Raw genomic sequence first — 16,160 nt, forward strand, 5'->3', positions numbered from 1 at the left:
TCCCAGCCTGGGAGGTTTCTGTCATCCCTTCAAGAGTGGGTTAGGGCCTCCAAGCCTCCCCTACCATCCATGCCATCCCTGCATTGGGTACTGGTCTTGTGGGTCTTCCCCTAGGCAGGAACCAAGTCAGCCTGAACCGCTGATACATCCTGAGTGCCCCTCACTGAAGTGGGCAAATAGCAGACTCTTAAAAATGCTCAAAGCATGAAAAACCCCCTGGACTCGCTGAATGTGAGCGTCCAACTGAATAGAATCAGTAGGAGCTCACTTCGGAGCAGCTAGCAGTAAGAGAGCTGCATCCGATGCATTGTGGTTCCTCCAAACCCAGCAAGCTGGTCAGTGCTAACCCTTGGGACACTTTTGGGAGCTGCGGAGAGATCTGATTCTGTGGAGCAGTTGAGGTTTCAGGTAAACTATAACCACATGAATAGAATGTGATGGGCTTGTTCATTTCTCAGGGTTAGAATTGCCTAGACCAGAATATCCGGGAGCCTCCTGTCTCTGCACTGGGCACAATGCAAGAACATCTGGGCAGCCCTACTCTGGAATCTCCACAAAGGCAGAGACCCATAGGATTTATTCCCACTGGTTCCCAGCCCCCAGCACAGTGCCTGACCTACAGGAGTTGCTCAGCAATTGCTGGTTGAATGATTGAAGGAAGAAAAAATGAGTGATAGGGTTTGGATTTGTGTCCCCACCAAATCTCTTGTCAAACCGTAGTCCCTAGTGTTGGAGGTGGGGCCTGGTGGGAGGTGGTTTGATCATGGGGGTGGATTTCTCATGAATAGTTTAGCACTACCCTCTTGGTATTGTTCTCGTGGTACTGAGTTCTCTCAAGATCTGGTGTTTAAAAGTGTGAAGCATCTCCCCTCTCACTCTCTCTTGCTCCTGCTCCTGCTATGTAAGACACCTGTTCCCCTTTGCTTTCTGCCATGATTGGAAGCTTCCTGAGGCCTCCCCAGAAGCAGAATCCACTATGCTCGCTGCACAGCCTGCAGAACCGTGAGCCAAGTAAACCTCTTTTCTTTGTAAATGACCCAGTCTCAGGTATTTCTTTATAGCAGTGCAGGAAAGGACTAATACAACGAGTTTATGGACAGAAAAATTCTTTCTTAGAGAAACAGATAATGTAGCTCCAGCTGAGTCTGGAGACTTTCCCAGTTAAATTGGAAAACCCTGTCTTTAATATATTTACAGGTGATGTTCCACTTTCAGGACTTACTCTCCCACATGAGCACATGGAAATCCTGAAGACGATCTTCACTTAAATGCTCATGATGATGAGAAAGGGACCATAAGATAGATACCACCCAGCAATGAGAACGAGCTACGTCCACAGGTAGCAACAGGATAGAGCTCAATAATATGGAGAGAAGAAAGCAAATTGCAGAACAACTCCTTTTACATCAGCATATAAAACCCAGCACACAATACCCTATATTGCTTTTAGATAAATGCATAGAATTCTAAACACCTGGACAGGAAATTCTATACCCAACTCAGGGTGGTGAGATGAGGCTGAGGACCCACGACGGGTGGGGATGAGAGAGGACTGTGGGAATCAAGCTGCAGTCAAAACAAGATCTGAAGCCAATAGAGTAAAATGTTCTCTACTGAATGTTAAAGGTTGTCCCTATTAAGTGCATTTGTTATATTACTCTCTAGAGTTTTTTGCAGATTTGAAAGTTCTATAATTTTTTCAAAGAAATAATTTTCTCAGATTATCGTGATAATTTAGAAACCAGCGGTTACTTTACTTAGCATTTGCTATAGAACCTACCAGAGTTATTTTATTTAAATAGTATAAAAATTGACCTTGCGAACAAGAATTCTTCTTTGAATTGAATTCTCCCAGTTTCCTAATTATTCAATTCAGCCTCTTTTGCACCAGTCTGCCCATTAACCAATGCAAATCCTTAAGGGACCATCTCAGGCTCCCCTGCCGTGAATACCCCATTGCTCCCTCCCTTTTCCTCAGCTCACCTTATCCTCCTGCTCAGCCTTCCTCAGATATCTGGGGGCCGCCATGCCCCTCTCCAAAGAGGTCAAGCGAGTTTTCAATGATAGCAAGCAAAACGTCTACGCACTAGAAGCAGTGGTGCTCAAACTTCAACATGCATCAGAGTCTTCTGGGGCTTGTTAAAACAGATTTCTGGACCCCACCCCCAGTGTTTCTGATTCAGTTGGTCTGGGATGGAGCCTGAGAATTTGTATTTCTAATAAGTCTCAGGTGATGCTGATACTACCAGTCCAGGGGACACACTGATAAACGGTGGGTTGGAGAAGGTTGGAATGTCATGCCTCTGCATATTGTGTGCTGCATGTGCTGTGAAAGAATGGCACGCTTCTGTGAGCCTGGTCTGTCCTTCCTGGTGCCCTCTGCCCTGACATTTCATCATCACGACAATATCTGGCATTGATCTTTGTTTTAGTCCCTCTCCACGGAGAACAGATTTAATCACATATATTTCCATTTGGTCTGGACCAAGTCAACTTTTGTCCAGAAGAGAACATCCAAAATTAAATAAACATTATTGTGTGAAGAATGAAGAGGGAGATGAAGAGAAAGTCAAAGGGCCCAAGAAATTAGAAATGAAAGCAGGAAGAAAGATGCAAGGCAAGAGGGAACATGGAGAAATAAGAAAGTTGATACTTTCCATTCCCACTGACACAAGAGGCCCCCAGGACCAGCAGACAAAGAACAGAGGGACTGTCTGTCATTCCTGTGTGGAATAATCGTCTCTAGCCAGAAAACAAACAAACAAAATCAGTGTCCGAGAAGGATAATTGACAGGCAGGAGTTCTCCATCTTGGAAACTCTTTAACACAGAGTTTTGTTGTTATCATCTCTTGTGGGGGCTTTGGATGTCTTCAAGTCCTGTCCACACAACTCTGGAGGCACACGGTCCCTATGGGAGGGGACTTCCCTGGCAGAGTCTGTGTCCAGACACATGTGGGAGCTGGTACAGAAGGGAAAGAGACAGCTTCCCATTTTTAGAGGCTTGGGGCTTAAACACATTTGTTCTTGAGTCAGGCGAGAAATCAGCAGCAAACAAGACAAGGATGGGAAGGAGAGGTGGTGGTGGTAAAGAGAGCGCTTCAGCTTTCATAGATGGAATTTAAGGCAGAAACCATATGCCTGAATTTCCAACCATTCCAGTGCTTGGGAATCGCCTGGGCCTCACTCCCACAGATCGTGATGTATTGGTCTGGACTGGAGCCTACTCGGCAAAACTGTTCCCGAGTGATGCCACAGGGCAGGTTTGAGTCTCACTGATCCAGAATAGACTCCGGCCATCATCCTGCAGCTACAAGAGAGGAAACTGAGTCTCAGAGAGATTAAGCAACTTGCCTAAGGTCACATACAAGGGAAGAGCAGAAGGAAGGTGAGAACTCGGATCTCCTGACAACTATCTCAAGTGGGGAGAAAATAAGTTTTGGATGAGTTTGAGGTTAGAACTAGTTGGCCATTTTCCACACAACAGCATCCAGAGGGAGGATTTCCCCTGATGAGCATCCAGTGGAAGGAACCCCAGGACAAGACAGGAATAGACTCCGGGTCTCGTGCTTGCATTTCTCAGTGGGGTTCTGTCCACACACTGCTGAAATGAGTCTGAAATGGTCCTGTCCTGCCTGCTATCTCCTGGGAGGCCTGATGCCTGCAGGCTGTCCCTGCAGGCAGTGACACCTGTGTTTGGCCTGTGTGGTTGTCCCCATGACATGGGCTTCCTCTCTCTTGGTGTCTACTCCTAGGAAAGAACTTGCCTCTTCAGAGGGTGGCACAGCAAGTTTGGAATATGGTATCCACAGATGAGGAAATGAATCAGCAACAGGAAAATATTTCAGGGCAACTGCAGCTTACTAAGTGTTCACTCTGCCAGGCATTGAGCCTCTGGCGTAGGATCCCAGGACATGTCATGAAACTCCCAGGTAGGTGGCAGCCCATCTGACAGTTCTGAGAACGAGTCAGTACCTGCACTGCGTGGGGAGGGAATGCAGCAGAGCAGGGAGACAGGAGCTAGCAGGCCAGGCCTCTCTTGCATCTGATATGTTGAGAAAATGAAGCCAGAACTGGACCAGAGCAGCCTGGGATAACATCCAAGATGTCAGGGACGAGGCAGAAATTCCAGGGCAGGAGGCCCCATGACCTCCATTTTGCAGGATAACCTCACCCTCCAGAAAAAAGAAAAATAAGATGACCTGCTACCTTGCCAGGCTGATGCCCAGTGGCATCCTACAGCCTACTGTGAGCTGTCCCCAACACTGGAAAGGAAAGGAGGCTGTGACGGATGAGTGGCCAGCTGGCTCAGGCCTTAGTTTTCTCGTCTATACAAGGGGCTGTGTGTTACAAGGTTTCAATGAGATAGCACATGTCAAGCTCTTGGCAGGCGGCACAGTCTTTTCTAAGTTCTGCAGAGACATTAGCTATTGCCATTGTTGCTAGTATTCTTATGAGAGTCTAAAAATTGCTTTTTCTTCTTAGTCTCTTAAAATAGAATCACACTAAATTCTAGAAGCAAAAGCAGAAATATAGCTGATGTCATCCAATTATAAGCCTGAAAAGTCACTTTCATTAAAATGCAGCATTAACATCAGCCCTAGAAGAGCTTCTCCTCCACAACCAGAAGGAATTGATTTGCCCAATCCTTGCCTTTCAGGTACTTCACTGGTTCCACAAGAGACTTCACAGAAGAGCCCTCAAGATCTCTTACTAAGAAAACCATCTACTCTGTTTTATCAGGACTAAGTGACCGACATCCATTAACGTGTGTCCCTCCAACACTTCCTACATGTCAGTGTAGAGAGTGACAGGAGGAGCTTTCCTGCCCATTCATTTATCTGCTCATTTATTCATTGATTCATTCATCAGTTGGCTACTGAATACCCACCCCATGGCAGGCACAGTTTCAGGTGCAACGTTGAGACAGAGCACGGAGTTGGCAGGGCAGAGACAGAGGTAGGCTATGGACCAGAAGCCATCAGAAGCACTCCTAACAAAAATTAAGCAGGGTGAAGAACAAAGAGCACCTGAGTGGTCTAGGATGATCATGACCTTTGGGAATGTGGCAGCCGAGACCTAAGGGTCCGAGGGTCCAGGCTCTCAGGACCTCTAGTCAAACACTCCAGGCAGAGACAAATGCTCTGAGGCAGGTACCTGCGCCCCTTGCTAGTTAACTCTGGGTCTAAGTGGTTAACCAGGCTTAACCTTGGCAGCCTGAATAAGACTCCTCCCCTCCCACCTCTCCTGGTGGGCAGACCCTTCCTATAGCCACAAGGAGCCTTTGTCTTCAGTGACCCCTCCCCACCTGTGACACAAAGCAGAGGTGAGACTGGAGGTACTCGGACCAGACACCCCCATCTCCCAAGGATGACTGTTCTGCATTCTGGAACCATGGGCAGGGCATGGGCACTCTGTTTCCTCATCTGGAAAATGGGCATGATCCCTGCTTTACAGGATTGCTCAGAGGTTCACAGGAGATGGCAGAAAAGTCATTGCGCAAAATGTAAGCAAATATCAAAGCACGGCACATTTGAAATTGGAGTCCTCCAGGTGACTGAGTGATTTCTGGAAATTGTGTTGTCATTGTAACTTCCTTTCACATCCACATCCTTAAGTTTCCTGCCTTCTTTAAAACCTGCTGGCATGCAGCTCCCAGAATTAGCAATCACTAAGCCTAATTAGTCTTCTCCTCCCAGAGGGCTCTGCCTTTTATTTTTCCTTTTATTTTTAGTTGACACAAAATAATTGCGCATATTTATGGTGCACAGAGTGATATTTCAGTACATGCATATAATGATCAAATCAGGATAATTAGGAAATACATCACCTAAAGATACATCATTTTTTCATGCTGAGAATATTCAAAATCTTCTCTTCCAGCTTTGTGAACATATGCAATATATTCTTGTTAACTATAGGCATACATCTGAGATATTGCCAGTTTGGTTCCACACCACTGAAATAAAGTGAATATTGCAATAAAGTGAGTCACATAAATTTTTTGGTTTCCTAGTGACTGTAAAAGTTATGCTTATACCATACTGTAGCCCATAAGCATGTAATAGCATTATGTCTAAAAAATATACACACCTGATTTAAAAATAGATTGTTGCTAAAAAAAAAAAATGCTGGTGGTTTTGGTATGTTGCAGCTCTATTTTCACTTGTTTTGAGAACTTTTTTGACCTCCTTCTTAATTTCTTCATTCACCCATTGACCATTCAGGAGCACGTTGTTTAATTTCCATGGATTTGTATAGTTTTCAAAGTTCCTTTTGTCATCGATTTCCAGTTTTATTCGATTGTGGTCTGAGAACATATTTGATATGATTTCAATTATTAAAAATTTGTTGAGGCTTGTTTTGTGGCCTAACATATGGTCTATCTTAGAGAATGTTTCATGTACTGAAGAGAGAAGCATGTGATTCTGCAGCTACTGGATGAAATGTTCTGTAAATGTCTATTAGCTTCATTTAGTCTCTAGTGCAGTATAAGTCTAATGTTTCCTTGTTGATTTTCTGTCTAGATGATCTCTCCAAAGCTGAAAATTGAGTTTTAAAGTCCAAACTATGATTGTATAAGCATCTATCTCTCTTTAGCTCTAATTATGTTTTCTTTTTATATCTGGGTGCTCCAGTGTTGAGCATATGTATATTTATAATTGTTATATCCTCTTACTCAAATGATCCCTTTATCGTTATATAATTACCTCTTTTTCTCTATGTTTTATGACTTAAAATCTATTTTGTCTGCTGTAAGTATTGCTACTCCTGCACACTTTTGGTTTTTTTTGCATGCAATATCTTTTTTCATCCCTTCAGTTTCTGTCTATGTGTGTCTCCACAGGTGAAATTAGTTTCTTGTAGGTAGCATAGAGTTAGGTCACTTTTAAAATCCATTCAGCCAGTCTATATCTTTTAACTGGGAAATTTAAGCCATTTAAAAAATTTGTTATTGATAGGTGAGGTCTTATTCCTGTCATTTTAATTGTTTTCTGATTATTTTAAATAATCTTTTTTCTTCCTTCCTTTCTTCCTTTCCTTTGTTTACCTTTGCAGTTTGGTGGTTTTCTGTAGTGATAACATGTGGTTCCATTCTCTTTCTTATTTGTGTGTCTGCTTTACCAATGAGTTTTATACTTTTGGGTTTTCATGATGGTGAATATAGCCCTTTTGCTTCCAGATGTAGGACTCTCTTAAGCATTTATTGTAGGGTCAGTCTAGTGATGATAAATTCCATCAGTTTTTGCTTATCTAGGAAAAACTTTATTTCTCCTTCATTTCTCAAGGATATCTGTGCTGGGTACAGTATTGTTGACTGGCTAACAGAGGACCAATTAATAAGCCAAAGAAATGGCTCTTTAACAATGAACATTTCTGCCATCAACTGACAGATCCCAGGAATAAATGTTTTCCAGTGAGGAGACTTCTCTGGTTTTCAGAACACCTCTGGCTGCCCCTGCCCACCCCATAGAAGGGCTATCCCTCCAGGTCAGGTTAGCATCATCACCTAGAGCCAACAAGTCAAGGAGGTGATGGTTTGCCTTTGACATCTCTACCCAGACCAGACTCCACTGAGAAGACTCTCCCTTTTTCATCACTGCCCTACCTAGTTAGTTGGTCCTGCCCTGGGGCCAGAGTTTCACTAGGGGCTGAATAGTATACTGTTAGCTCAGGCAACAGATGAACTCTGCCTCCATGCGCAAATACAAAAAGCTATCTCTGCTTCTTTTTCACTCACCTAAGATTTTGGAAGAATGGCTCCTAAAGCGGGTGATCATCTGCCCTCACGACTTACAGTGCCTCAGCATCACATGCTATTCATTTTGCACAGCAAAACCAGGAAGTGAATATGACTGTTATCCCTACTTCACAAGTAGAGGACACTGAGGCCCTAAGAGGTTAAGAGGTGCAGGTAAGATTTGAACCTACGGGCTGTGCGCAGTGGCTTATGCCTGTAATCCCTACACTCTGGGAGGCCGAGGCGGGCAGATCACGAGGTCAGGAGATTGAGACCATCCTGGCTAACACAGTGAAACCCCGTCTCTACTAAAAAATACAAAAAATAAGCTGGGCGTAGTGGTGCTGTAGTCCCAGCTACTCGGGAGGTTGAGGCAGGAGAATGGCATGAACCTGGGAGGTGGAGCTTGTAGTGAGCCAAGGTCGCGCCACTGCACTCCAGCCTGGGCAACAAAGCAAGACTCCACTTCAGAAAAAAAAAAAAAAAAGAAAAAAAAAGATTTGAACCTATGAGTTGTGCCTCCAGATCTCAAGGTCTTTACTCTTTGCCACATCCTTCTGCAAGCCCAATCAAGGACTTCGGTGTTTTCAAGGTTTGCCCTTTCCACACAGCTGCCTCTCTCCTCCAGTCCATCCCCAGTGAGGACTTCCTGTGGCCAATTTGCTACTGGGAGTAGGCAGAGACTGCCTCTTGCCGCCTCCTAGGGAAGTTTCTAGAACCTGACTTTGATAGTAGGAAATAAAGAAGAGGAACCAAGGGAACAACAAGACCTTACTTTGTTTTCAAATCCCTGTTGTGGGGTCACTGCCAGCTGTCCTGTGGGATCTGTGTTATTACTGCTCAACTTGCAAGTTCTTTTCCCCTCCCTGGCCTCAATGTCATCCAAACAAGAGGGTTACAGTGGGTATTCTAGAAGTCCCCACCTGACTTTAACATAATTTCAGCAACCTACTGGGAAGGAGAGATGGTGGGACTATGCAGAGAGGTTTTGTAAAAAATGTACAGCTCATTGTTACCTCTCACTCTGTTCATTGATAGAATTAAGGGACTGGAAAGCCCTGGACATCTCATAATGAAATAAACTAGCCCTTTGTGTTTAAGGGCTCTTTCCTTCAGTATATCTACCTTTCATGTTAGAGCCCCTTTGCTCATTTAAAAAAATGTCAGGGTTATTTTAAGAAAGTAACTCAGCAAAGGCTATTTATACGTTTTCAGAATGAGAGAGAGGAAATCCCTAAATAATTCTGTCTTTAGTTCTCCATGTCAGGGTACATCGGCATGGAATTAAAAAAAAAACAACAACAACAACCAAGTCACCAGGTGAGTTGTACAGTGACAAGGAAGAGCTGACTGTGGCCTAGCTTCTCTAGTCTCCAGATCGGGTCATGGCATCGGAATAGACAGCTGGGAGGATCAGTACAAGAGCTGAGAGGCCTAGAGTCAGGGTAACCAAGCTCTGTAAGGTCCATGAGGTAGGTGGGCAGGCAGGTGAACAGAATGCTCTGCTGAAAGGAAGACTGACCTCTCTTTCAAAAGAAGATATCAGGGTACTTAACATAGACCATCTTTAAACAAGTAGCCCACTTACTTTCTTACTAATCTGTAATCTGTAATCAGCTCAGAATGAAAGAACAGCATTTTAGCTTCTAAAGTTTTTAAACATCATGTAAAATAGTCTTTGTGAGGCAATGAAGATGTTGTGGGTGTTTTCAACTCTGCAAACCCAAGTATGTTCTTTTCAGTAAACTCTTTACTGAAGTAAAAGATACATAGAGAAAAGTACACAAATAATAACCAGAACACACTGATGAATTTTCACAAAGGAGGCAAACCAGAGAAATCACTGACTAGGTCAAGAAGTAGGACATTGCCAACACCCCAGAAGTCTCACTTGTACCCCTACCAGTCACATACTCAAAATAACTACCACCTTTGACTCCTGACCCCATTGATTAGCTTTGTCTGTTCTTGAACTTCATGTAAATGGAGTCATCAGGGTACCCTCTTGGTTTTCTGGCTTCTTTCACTGAACATGATGTTTATTACATTCATCCATGTTACTGTCTGTTGCATTAGATCCTTTAATTTCATTGCTCAGTACATCCTGATATACTTATCCATTCCACTGTTGATGGAAATTTGGATTGTTTCCAGTCTTTGGTTACTATAACTAGAGAGTCATGAACATTTTTGTAGAATTTCTGGGTCATAAGATACACAAATGCTCAGCTGTAGTAGATCCTGCCAGTTTTCCAATGTGGTTATACTAATTTACACTCACACCAGCCAGACGATGGCAGCTGTAGTTGCTGTATATTCTCTCTGGCACTTAGTATTATTAGTCTGTCATTTTGGACAACTCTGGTGGCTCTGTAGAGGTTATCTCCTTATGACTTGAATTTGCACTTCCTTGCTAGCATTTATTAGAAAATTACAAAGCCTCTTTCGTGAAGTGCTTGTTCAAATCTTATGCCCATGTTTTCTATTGGGTTATTAATGACTCATGGAAATTCTTTAAATATTCTAGATACCGACCCTTTATTGGGTTTATGATTTGCAAATATCTTCTCTTACTCAAGGGCTTGCTTCTTCACTCTCTTAATGGTGTCTTTTGATAAACAGAAGTTCTTAGGTTTTAAAAATTTATGTATTTTATTTTTATTATTTTTGGAGTGCAGTTGTGCAAACAGGGCTTACTGCAGCCTCAAACTCCTGGACTCAAGCAATTCTTGCACCTCAGCCTCTTGAGTAGCTGGGACCACAAGGGTGTGCCACCACACCTGGCTAATTTTTTAAATATTTTGTAGGGATCTTCCCTTCCTGGCCTCCCCAAGTGCTTGGAATACAGGTGTGAGCCATCGCACCTGGGCAGAAGTTCTTAGTTTTAATGAAGTCCAATTCATCAATCTTTTCCTTTGTGCTTAGTACATTTTGTATTACATTTGAAAAGATTTTACTCCAAGGTCATAAATTATTCTCTTATGTTATCTTTTAGAAGTTTTATTATTTTGCCTTTCACTTTTAGATCTACATTCTATCTGATTGATTTGTGTGTGTGGTGTGAGGTAGAGTCAAGATTCATTTTTTTTAAGTATGAAGATCCAACTGACCCTGCAACATTTATACAAACATTATCTGTCCTATTCCAATTGCATGGCAGTATTGCTTTTGTCATAAATCAACTGACTGAATATGCGTGGTCTGTTTTCTAGTACTCTCTTTTCTGTTTCATTGGTCTATTTGTCTATGCTTGTGTGTATCTCACACTGTCTTATTTGCTAAAGCTTCAGAATAAGTCTTAACAAATGTTCTTGCTCAAGATTGTTTCAGTCCTTTAAATTTCCAAATAAAATATAAACTTTATTCCTCAAATAAAATAAACAAAATTCCACTAAAATTTGTTGTAAAATTGTACTGACTCTATAGGTCAATTTGGACAGAACTGACTATAAAAATATTGTCTTTTATTCCATGAATATATATTTTGGATTCTTTTAATGCCTCTTCACAATGATTTTATAGTTTTTAATTACATTTTATTAGATTTATTTCTCTGTATGTTGATGTTATTATACATGACATCATTTAACTTTTTAATTTTCCAATTATTTGTCACTCACCTAAAACTATTTGTTCTCTTAAGTTGATTTAGCAACTCCTCTTCCACGTGGTTAATACTACTAGTTTGTGATCAAAGTTATCATTCACGGTAGAGCTTTTCAGTCTATTTTCTCTCTGTTATTCAGACTGGGGGATTTATATTGTTCTTTCCTCAATTTCACTGATTCTATCCTCTGTCATATCCATTCTACTATTGAGTAGAATCCAGTAATTTTTTTAAAATTTCTATTGTTATATTTTTTAATTCTATAATTTCCACTTGGTTCTTCTTTCACAATTTCTATTTCCTCACTGAGATTTTTCTATTCCTTCATTTGTTTCAACAGAATTTGTAATTGCTTTCTGAAACATTTTTATAATGGCTGTTTTAAAGTCTGTCAGACAGTTCCACTATCTGATTCATCTCAATGTTGGTGTCACTTGTCTTTTCTCATTTAGGTAGTTTTCCTAGTCCTTGGTATAATGTGTGTTTTTTCATTGTATTTGCACATCCTGTTTTTTATGTTAAAAGACCCTGGATCTTTTTTTTTTCAGGCTATCACCTAAGGTCCTAGCCTAGTTTAGTGGGCTGTAGGTCCAGTGGCAACTTCATTTCAGAGCCTTCATACTATTATAGCCTACTGGAGCTCCCACTGGTCCTTTCTGGTGCCCCTTTCTGGGGCTGAGGGAATTTCCATGGGCTGGGCCACCTGGTGCCTCTAGATGGGCAAAAGGAGTCTCAGGCCTATGGAGACCAAGAGTGCTTCCCAAACTAGGCTGCCTGTTATGATGTGGTTCCCATTGTTGGTACCACCCAGTCACCCTACATGTCTGTCAGTGGAAGTGGAGGAGAATACCAGGCTCACCAGGAAGCAGGAGGAATGAGTCTATGTTGGCTGTATTTTGGTGCCAAGTTGGGATCAGGTAATACCAGGCCTAGGTCACCTTCTCTTGTTGGATGCGGTGATGGTAAGATATCCTACCTCTATTGTTCCTCCAGTCTTAGGGTCCCTAACTAATTCCTCTTTCTGTTTCCATCTTTCAGAGTTCTCCTTTGGTTACCTCTTGCATTATTTCTAGACTTTATAATTGCATTTAACTGAGAGGAGAGAAGAGAGAAATGGATCTATGCTATTTTGTCTGGACCAGAAGTCCTTTCAAAATTATTTTGAATGAAATAATTCATGGAATAAATCACTACAAAGTCAGCCTTGAATACAATTTATTGACTTAAATATAGCTAAATTATTTTAAAAATTGGTAGACTCTTAGACTCCAGTCCACCCTTGGTCTCAAAAGAAATACCTTTTCATAGACATAGAATACCCTGACATATGGAGAGCCCACCACTTCCACAGTACCATGGAATCAGGGGAATTATCCAAATAGTGGTTTCCTTGTTGTACCCTAGGCAGGGACAGTCAAGAAAACTTCATGGATCTGTAGTGTAAAGCTAGGGAGAAATAGGAAGAGTTGCCTGTTTTAATTTCTGTAACTAGCATATCTCCGGATAATGCATGAACAGCCAGTAAAGATGAACGCAGATTATTGATGAAAAGAACACACATGGAGAAGAGAAAAAGCAAGTCCACAGAGCTTTTTAACATACTCTCCCTCACCCCTACCCCCAGCTTAGAAGGGCAGGAACCTGCTGTCCAAAACAGGAAATATAGGAAATACCGCTGAGAAACTGTCCGCTTGACGTCCATGAGCCCAGCTGCCCCTCTCGCCTCACTCCTATTTTAAGTCAGTGACACACAGTCATGCTTTCCTTTTCTGCACCTGAAAGAGTGACGTCACTCCAGACTGAGTCCTTATTAGAGGTGATGATGGAGTTATTTTTAGACCTGGGAATGGTCTAAAATATTTTGCCTCAGCCTAATCATTGGATCCTTCAAGGAAATGGATATTCTGATGCACATCCCACCCGGTGTCCTATCAAATGGAACCTTAGCTCTCAGGCAACTTGTTAGTTTGAAGGCAGTGACAATGAGACCAAGAATGACTCTTGGCTCCTCCATTCTGCCATCACAGGCTGCACCCAGAGCCTCCCACATCAAATTGTACCCACCGTGCCAGTGGAAGTGATCTCTAAGTCAAGCTATTCCTGCCCTCTCTAGCCTACTTTCTCTGGGAGGCATTAGAACACAGTCAGATCCCAAGAGTCCAGACCTGGATTCTATTGCTTTGTAAGCTATGTCTTTGGGCAAATTACTTCTCTAGGCTTTTGTTTTCCGGTCTACATAAATGAGATGAATTCATGATTATGTGGACTAAGTAAAAAGTTGTAGGTACAAAGTTCCCTGGTGCTGGCAGTGGGGTGTGCTCAATAATCTCTAGCCATTGCTATTGTTATTCTCAGCGTGCTGAAAGCACTTTCATGTATGCTGTTTCACTTGATCTTTTTTAAAAGGGCTGTACATGTTTTAATTAATTTAATCTTCTGTATAGTTTTATGAAGAACACATTCTTTTGACCTCATGTAACAGCTAGCCATATAACTAATAAGTGATAGAGGTAAGATTTAAAGAGAGTCTGGTTTCAGAGAACACTCTCTTGATCACTGTATACAAATATTATTCCAACCATAGTGTAGGCTCTTCTGGTCTTACCCTTCCTATGAGAGAGGGGTTATTGTCTCCATTTCATAAATGAAAGCAGTAAGAGTCAGAGCAATTGACTGAGCTGACAAGTCATAGGATCGCTGTACAAGGGCTCCAGTGGCAGTGCCTGGGAGTGGCAGAACAAATAGCACAGTATCACATACAACTGCAGCAACAGCAGCAGTACCCGCAGCAACTACAATGACACATTTACTACACACTTGCTCTCATTTAATACTCACAAGAATTATGGCCTCTGGGTTCTATCATCAACACCATTGCAGATGAGGGGACCAAAGTTCAGCCGGATCAAGGAAGGTGTTCAGGGGCATAGAGCTAGGGAGTAATGGAGTTGGGTGTCCCCCTGGCCTACCATGCCCAAGCTGTGCCTCAGCTTCTGTGCTGCCATCTCCTGCAGCACTTAAGCAGAACCCCTAAGAACAACTAGCAGCACTTGCCTGATCAATGTAGCCAACAGAAGGAGGACAACCTATTTTTCATAGATTTTTTGGGGGATTTTCTATTTAAATAATCATGCTGCCTAAAAAAGGAGACAGTTTCACTTCTTATTTTCCAATGAGCATGACCTTTATTCCCTTTTCCTGCCTTATTGCAGTGGCTAGAACTTCTAGTACTGTGTTTAATAAAACTGATGAAAGTAGAAATCTTCACCTTGTTTTGGATTGTATAAGGCAATGTATTCTGTCTTTATCATGAAATACAATGTCTGATGTAGTTTTTTAATAGATGTTCTTTATGAGGTTGAGGAAGTCTCCCTCTATTCCTAGTGTATTTGAGAGGATTTTCTATTTTCATCATTAATGGGTGTTGAATTTTGTTAAATAATTTTTTGATGCCAACTGCTATGATTATATGGTTTCTCTTCTTTAGCCTGTTGCTATGATAAATTTTATTAATTTCTTTTCAAATATTGAATCAGCTTTGTCTACCTGGCATAAATTTCACTTGGTCATGGTGTTTTAGTCTTTTTATACATTGTTGGATTTTGATTAATTACATTTGATTGGTGATTTTTACATCCAAAGTTCATGAGAGATATTGATCTGTAGCTTTCTTTTTGCATACTTTCTTTAGCTGGTTTGGGTATCAGAGTAATGACGGCTTCATAAAGAGAACTGGGAACTTCCTAATTTTCTCTTCTGTCCTATTTTCTGGAAGATACACATAGAATTGGCATTAATTTTTATTTGAATGTTTGGTAAAATTCTGGGATGAAACCCTCTGGACCTGGAGATTTCTTTTTGGGGAGTATTTTTATTATAAATCCAATTCTTAAAAATATCTACACAGCTATTCAGATTATCTGTTTCACCTTGGCTAAGTTTTAGTACTTTGTGGTTTTTGAGGAATTAGCCCATTTCTTCAAACTTGTTGAATATATGAGCATAAAGTTGATTACAGTTTTTAAATTATCTTTTTATAGCTAAAGACATCTATTGTGGTGTCCCCTATTTCATTTCTGATGTTGGTGATTCATGTCTTCTCTCTTTTTATATTTGCCATTCTTGCTAAAAGTTATTAATCTTATTAATTCTTTTAAAGAATCAACTTTCTGTTTCATTTTTTCTTTTTCCAGTTTTCAAGTTCATTAGTTTCTGCTCTTTTTTATTTCCTCCTTTCTGCTTCCTTTGAGTTTATTTTGCTCAACTTTTCTAATTTCTTGAAGTAGAAACTTAGATTAGTAATTTGAGATCATTCCTCTTTTCTAATGTAAGCATTTACTCCTATCAATTTTATTCTCAGCACTGCTTTAGCTAATCTTACAGATTTTAACATGTCATATTTTCATTTTCATTCTTTTCTTGTCTTTTTAAAATTTCCTTTGAGATGACCACTTTGACGCATGGATTATTTAAACGTTTTTTGTTTAGTTTCCAAGGGTTTGGAGATTTGCCTATTGACTTTCTGCCTTGATTTCTACTTTGATTTTATTATGGCCAGGTAACATAGTCTGTATAATTTCAATTCTCTTGAACTTTTTAATGTTTGTTTTATGATCTAGGATATGCTCTATCTTGGTATATGTCTCATGGGACCTTTAAAAAAAAGTGTGTTCTGCTGTTGTTGGACAGACTGTGCTATGAATGCCAATTAGATCCTGTCAGTTGATGGTGTGGTTGAGTTTTTCTATATTCTTGCTGATTTTCTTGCTAGTAGTCCTAGAACTCCTGAGTGCAGGGAGACAGCAGGGATTGAT

The 16,160-nt window shown here is 41.2% G+C and overlaps 1 long non-coding RNA gene across 6 annotated transcripts in view; it reads right to left on the reverse strand.

Moving 5' to 3' along the window:
• Window positions 1-1,089: 1,089 nt before the first annotated feature.
• LOC129531685 (uncharacterized) overlaps window positions 1,090-16,160 on the reverse strand; it is a 169,454-nt gene continuing 154,383 nt past the window's right edge. The window contains exons 4-6 of one of the 6 annotated variants that reach the window (XR_010129910.1): window positions 6,092-6,308; window positions 5,829-5,957; window positions 1,090-3,308 (exon numbers count right to left, since the gene is read on the reverse strand). This is a non-coding gene — a long non-coding RNA (uncharacterized lncRNA). The other 5 variants (XR_008677011.2, XR_008677010.2, XR_008677012.2 and 2 more) reach the window with 5 other exon arrangements.

The sequence above is a fragment of the Gorilla gorilla genome, chromosome 12 (genome assembly GCF_029281585.2).
Source record: "Gorilla gorilla gorilla isolate KB3781 chromosome 12, NHGRI_mGorGor1-v2.1_pri, whole genome shotgun sequence".
NCBI lineage: Eukaryota > Metazoa > Chordata > Mammalia > Primates > Hominidae > Gorilla > Gorilla gorilla.